Here is a 7,123-nt window from a genome sequence, read left to right as displayed (position 1 = left end):
GCTGAGCCTGCGCCTTCCTTCGCCCCCTCCCCGCTCCTGCCAGACGCGGGGAGCCGGGCCCCTCTCTGCCCCCCGGCCTGCCCTCGCCGTCCCGGGGTAACGCCGGGGAGGGGGCGCGTCCCCGCGGCACTCGGGCGGCTGCGGTGGAGCAAACCCATCCCGATTTCAGACATGAGGAAAAAAGACAAAATCGGCGCTCACATCGATACTGGTTTTAAATTAATGTTTCATTTGTGGCTAAGATCTTTTAAAACTGATTATTTTTAAGTTCGGGGCATTAAATGTCTCTTCATTTAAACATCTTAAGGAAAAAATTAGGCATTGGAGGAAGGAAAAGCTGGCCCTATTTTAATACCCTCAATGAAGTCTTTAAACATGTAAAAGGACGGCTCACAGGGAGTGTTACCTGTGCCGAAGCCTCTGTAGGATCAGGGCCTTGCGAAAGGCGAATATTATATCAGCTGTTGTTTGCATCCGTCAAAGTTTGCGGGTAACTTGATAAATGTTAAACAGGGAAGCATAAAGTGCTGGTAAGGACAGGCTTGGAGATAACGGCGCATTCAATAGCTTAATTTCACAATTAGTTTGCTATATTATTGGAAGCAAATCATATTTCACTGTGCCTACACTAGTGCTCTATTTTTAGCCATAATGTAGCTAAAAAGGAGGAACCCACTGAGATGTATTATAGCATCAAATGTGAACAATTCTGTTACCTCTCTTTTTACTCATTTCGTGTCATACATCTGGCTTGGAATACAGCTAATTTATTAATTGAGCGGAGCTACCGCGGGTGGGTTGGAAGCTATAATTCCAAGGCGGAGGAAAGTTCCACGCAACTCTGCGAGTAACCTCGCAAATCACAGTCATGCAAAAAGCTCCCAAGCACGTTGGCTGCTGGTCTATCAATAACTGCCGTACTGAGCACAACTATTTTATGTTAATTTATAGTAACGGTGTATTTGGCTGATTGGTTGCACTTCTTTTGTCTTACTCTTCCTGCTATTCTTTTTTTTGCAGGGCAAAGGTGTAAGTGAAAAAGGCATCTGAAACGCTTGGAGGTAGCCTCAGTCTTTGTGTTGCATCATCTTTTTTTTTTTTTTTTAAGAACAAAAAGGAGAGAGAAAATAAAATTGAGGGAATATATCTATCTTCTGTCTTAATACCAAATGTTTGATTTCCTCCCCCCCCCCCATTGTGTTACATACAGAGATGGCTGCTGGAAGAATAAAGCACCTTTCCCAGTACATGCAAGATGCTCACAGATTTTCCAGAAATTCAGTAGAAACCTCATTTGTTTTCTGCTTGTGGTTCACAGGAGCACTTAGCTTTTTAGTGGTTGACACTGTATCTATTTTTAGCAGCATTTTAACAGCTGTCACTAACAACTAAGATCTCATCTTGAATGGGGAAGGGAGATTATCTATTTTATTTAAAAAATCAAACTACATAATTGTCAGATTATAAAACGCAATTTGGATCTTTATCTGCAAAGAGAAAAGGCTATCTGTTCTCATTATGCCAATTCCGTGGGAAAAAAGGACCTATAGTGGGCTTGATAAAATAACGAATGGGCTTTGCAAGGTTTGGAAATAAGGCTATTCAAAGGCATACAAATGTATATATAGCACATTTCAAATTCCATTAAAAGTGGTCCCGTTACTGTCTTCTGCAGCTGTGTCGCGATGGGGGAAACCGCCAAGAGTGGAGTCGTAGTTTTCCAAGTAGGTCAAGAGGAGCAGCGCGGACACCTCCGATGAGCAATTCTCTTCCCTCACATTAGATTTTATAAGAGGTTAACTCATGTCAGACACATGACACTGAAAGCAGCAGACAGACAAGTGTAAGCCACTCTGTAGCAGATGTCATCTCTGTTCCTAAAGATAGTGGTAAATTTGCTATGGATAATGCATTACAAAACAAGATAATGCTGAAACTCGGCAAGTGTCAAATTTTACCTCCTCCCATGCTTGGTAAAGCGAGCACATTGGTATTAGGGGCTGCAGCAGCAGCGATGTAGTGTAAAAGCAGCCTACTGTACTGTCTTACTTAGAGGTCATGTGCCCTATTTTGAGAACTGAACCAAAGCGGATGAAGTTTTGAGTCGGTTCCAACTAAGGCAGCTGGGCATTTCCCACTTCTCTCCAGCTCCAGCCCAGGAAAACAGGCGATCACGTGGTCACATATATTATTCCTTTACCTGATATTATTCACCATAGAATTAATTTTTATGCCATTTGGCTCATGTGGTTTTGATTATTTGAGATGTATAGCTGATCGGGAGGAGTTGCATTTCGGGAAGACACTGGAAAACCGTTGGTGATGACCGATGAGAGTTTACTTTCCTTGTCCAACAGGTGTGAGTCTTCCGAGAGAGGAGTCCAGAGTCTCCTCCGACTCACCAGTTAATTGTGTTAAAGCTAATTTCCTGAGCCATGCCGAAAGTCTTTAGAATTCTTTACAAGCCCTGGGAAAATATAAGTAAGCATGTTTTCCGTATGGTATGCTTATGTTCTCTGAGCTATCAATATTTTGTCTATTTAGTCTAATTTTGAACAATTTTGTTTTCTAATTATAGATAAATCTTTTAGCTGAGCCACAGAACATGTTCCCTTTTAACCTGGATTCTTTCTTGTCTGTCTTTTTTCTTCTTCTTTTTTTAATGCTCCTTAATGGCCCATGTTATAACTGTGGTTGAACCACATCTAAGTATAGTACAATTGCATTTCTAATGCACATTGGCATTAGCAACCACTTGCTTGTGTAAAAGGCCAAGACATGCATTTGAAAACACAGATTTCCAATATGTTTAAGATCACAGTTTTTATTGACGATTAGCACCGATAGTTTCATCCAGTTCAAAATGAAAACATCTCACAAAGAATTACTTGTTGTGAGTAATAGGTCTCGTTGACAATGGTAGGGCAAACGAAGCACAAGGAATAACACATAGGCAGTACTTTTTGTTTTTTGTAGCTTTAATATTGCCGTATCTATTTACATTGTTTACAGTCAACTTCTCTCTTGTTTACTACTTGCACTATTACTTGTAAGAAAATGTAATTTGTAAAAAAACAGAACATAAAATCGCCACAGAATGAAGACTTATCTCGATATTAATGAATTCCAAACAATAAAAGGTAGTGGCAGCTAATTGTATCTTAATATTTATTGACAATCTACTGGCATTTTTACAGTATCAAATGGTAACTCATACTGTAATCTGATTAAAATTTTGTAGTAACCGTAATAGCACTGCACCTATGCCAAAAATCCAGACATAGTGTTTAACAGCAGTAAAAATAGGAGAGCAAAGAACACCCTCCAGCACTGAATAAACATAGCAAATGCAAATTGGAGGAAATTATTTAATCACTCTATAGGCTAGTTAATTTTGATGATTATTCACAGTTCTAGTAGCAATACTTAGTGTGGAACAAGTTAGTACCAAAATTGGTATGACACCAAGGTCATAAGTAGAATTTCAAACTTGCTGTATAGAGGAAATTACCTTCCTGATTGAATGAAGGCGCAGCTTTAAAGCTCCTACAGCAAAAGGAGAATTTTTATGTAATTTTCCAGATTCTTCTGTAATCCTAAAATTACCTGCTCTCAGATATTATGCAACGAGAGATGGTTTGGTATTAACCTGCGTGATCACATTCATTTTGAGACTTGAAAGACCTTTGTTTTCTAAATTTTTAAAAATCTTTATTTCCTGGAAAAGAGAGATTTCTGATGGGCTCTCCCCGAAGCACACCGTGAAGAAGAGACTGAATAGAGCGATGCTATGAAGCCGAGTTAAGAGACTGCTCAAGAAAAGTGTTAATTTAACACGTACCAAGACAGAAAAGGAAAAAAATCTATTGATTTTGGTGGAAGTTGCACTGCTTTGCTGAATAGATGTAGTCTGTTGATTTTTTTCATATATTAAATACCACTTCCTATGTAGGCTATGGTCCAGCTCGAGGAGCTCATTCAATGTGCCACCCGGGCCCAAGCTGGGCAGTTGATCTTGCACGACACAGAGAGTTGGTCCTTGTTGGATGCATGTTGATTTACAAAGATTTGGTTAAGAAAGGAATATATTTGCCACAAGGAACCATAAGCCGGTGTTCTGAGAAAGTGTCCTGACTTTGAAGATGAAGGTCACACCAGAATTTGTCTGGCCTAGACTAAATACCTGGTAACCAAAGGTCATGCATTCCAAAATTTTCCCACTGTGCTCGCTGATACTTGCCCCACAAGCCAGGAGCAACAGAAATTTTGACACATTGGATGGGTTTGTCCCTAATGGCCCCAAACATATGCAAATAAACAGAGTGGTTCACAGGTGAGAGCAGATAACCTTACCAACCCGGTTGCCTGGCTATGGTTTGTTCTCTTTTGGTATGAGCGTAAGTGACAGTCGCTCAGCTTGGTTTCCAAAAACGACGCTGTCAGTGTATCAGTGCTTGTACAATCCTGGCGCCTGCAGCATCCGAGTACCACGCTGACATGTTTCTTCCGAGCTCTGGAAAGAAGAGAAGCATTATCACCGTTTTATAGACAGGGAGTGGAGGAACAAAGAGATTGCAGGATTTATCTCAGGTCCCCTAAGAAGGCTATGACAAAGCTCGGTACTTCCCAAATCCCAGCTCACTGCCTTTCATCACAGGACCAGATTTCCTTTCCAGCCGTTGCTGTCCCAAGATTGCTGCGTGAGCATGAATGACGTATAGTTAAAACACATTCGGTTGTTGTCTGGGGAAGGAAAATGCGCCATGGTCTGTTTGAGTGTATTCATTATTGACATGAATTTAGAAAACCCATATTGTCAGGGCTTTTTACCGTATGGATTAGCAGCAGCCGCTAAAGATTGACGTTACCTTGCCTGCTTGAGCCTGGTCAGAAGAGTCACATTCCATGAACGTGCAAGAATTTCTGGCATGAATTCTTGTACATGCACATTTACATTTTGGCTTCTGTGCATGCTGTTCATGCGCTCACCACTTTGAACTCTGCTTTTCATGAGTGTTGTGGTTTAACCCGGCAGGCAGCTACGTACCACACAGCCGTTTGCTCACTCCCCCCCAGTGGGATGGGGGGAGAGAATAAAAAAAAAAAAAAGGTAAAACCACAAAACAAGTGATGCACAATGCAATTGCTCACCACCCGCTGACCGATGCCCAGCCGGTTCCCGAGCAGCGGACCCCCGGCCAGCTTTCCCCCAGTTTATACACTGGGCATGACGTTATATGGTGTGGAATATCCCTTTGGTCAGTTGGGGTCAGCTGTCCTGGCTGTGTCCCCTCCCAGCTTCTTGTGCACCCCCAGCCTGCTCGCTGGTGGGGTGGGGTGAGAAGCAGGAAAAGGCTTTTACCCTGTGTAAGCACTGCTCAGCAGTAGCTAAAACATGTGTACTATCGACATTATTCTCATCCTAAATCCAAAACACAGCACTGTACCAGCTACTAGAAAGAAAATTAACTCTATCCTAGCGGAAACCAGGACAATGAGTAATTCCAACAACAAAATCCATTCCTTCATATATACGTGGAAAGCAAACGGAAAAGAGGCAGGAACATGGCCAAATGAAAGTAATTTCAAATGTTTTTTCTTTATTTATTTACATTGCATTCCATTCTCAGCTCTGGCTAGACAATCACAGAGTAGAAATTATGTACCCCTCTCAAGATTTCTAAAGGAAGATCAGCCAGAACTCAGAGGAAATCTTGTTTAAGAGGCAAAGTTTGTCCAGGGCAGGAATGATAGAGGGTTTAGCAAACAAGAATTTCTCCCAACGTGGTTCAGTTATGTCCGCTATGCGTGACTTAAAATTGAAAGACTGAGCCTATCAACAGTCTTTTTTGTTCAACAGCTGCAGAGCAGACATGACTACTCCTAAATGTAAGATGAGGTACTGATCTTTTTAATCTGGTTCCTTTGGTTCTGTTCTAGGGAAAAGACACCTGTCGCCACGATGCTGGTCCTGCAGATGAGCTTCACTTTTCAAGTCCTGAGCATTACTCTTTTCCGTAAGAGGAATGCGTAAGAATAGTGAAAGCAAGCACAGGATTGTTTAAGGAACTAGAGATGCTGGGCTGGATTTGCAGTATTTATACTACTTTTATATAATTGTAACAATAGTGATTGTAACATGTAACATGATTTACACTGTCAGAAGAGAAAGAATTAGACCTTCTTTTACTGGAAATCATAAACAAATGAATAAATAAATGAGGCAGTACACTCAGTGTGTGCATTTTTATTTCCGAGCTTATACTGAAGGGTGTTTAGTCCTAAGCAGGTGCTTCCTTGTAAACCCATTGTGGAGAGCTAATGAGTCCCAGGGACTGTCGCTCCTTGTTGATCGTCAGTGGGCGTAGATGCAGTATATGTAAAGGTCTATGACTCACTGAGCTTGCTAAGGTGAAACCAGAAGAGAGTAGATTATTGCACCATTATAAAAAGAATTATCACAGTTTGATTGCAGAAAAAGAATCTGGTGCTGTGACTCTTGGGAACTAAAATAGGGGATGGGACCAAAAGTGAGGAGTTTATGTCAAGGAATGGCAAAGTGTCCCCTTTAATTGATCCATTTTAATCAAACATGCCAAAAGGATGATTTCTAGGACTGAAGGCATAATGGGTCAAAACAGCTTAAGGTGCTTCCCCATGCCAGTTCTGATTAAAATAAAAAAGAAGACTAATCAAAGAGACAAATTGATATGAGCAAGAAATTTCTGAATCCAGAGATTAGCAGAATACTTCATAAAACAGATGATGCAACCTCCTGCCTTATGTACGAAAAAGATACCTAGTTCAAAATTGCCCCATCTAGTTTGATAATCTGTAAACTGAAGATTGAGAGGGAGGGATTGCAGGTAATCCAGATTCATATGAGAATGTCAAATACTCAGGGCAGTATGAAGAAGGCATTTCCTTTTGACGGACAGTGAAGAATAATTTGGTGTCACATAACCCAGAAAACATGTATATAAAATGCAGGAAGTATTTGGGTGATTAAGAACAAAAAGCAAATGTGGTATAAATTAATGGGTATCTATGACCTTTATAGAGTACATGAAACTTGGCAGGATGGTTTTCATACCAGTAATGACATTATGAGATGACTACAATT

The sequence above is a fragment of the Pygoscelis adeliae genome, unplaced genomic scaffold (genome assembly GCF_000699105.1).
Source record: "Pygoscelis adeliae isolate BGI_AS28 unplaced genomic scaffold, ASM69910v1 Scaffold157, whole genome shotgun sequence".
Lineage (NCBI taxonomy): Eukaryota > Metazoa > Chordata > Aves > Sphenisciformes > Spheniscidae > Pygoscelis > Pygoscelis adeliae.
The sequence above is the reverse complement of the archived record's forward strand: the minus strand, read 5'-3'. Positions refer to the sequence as shown.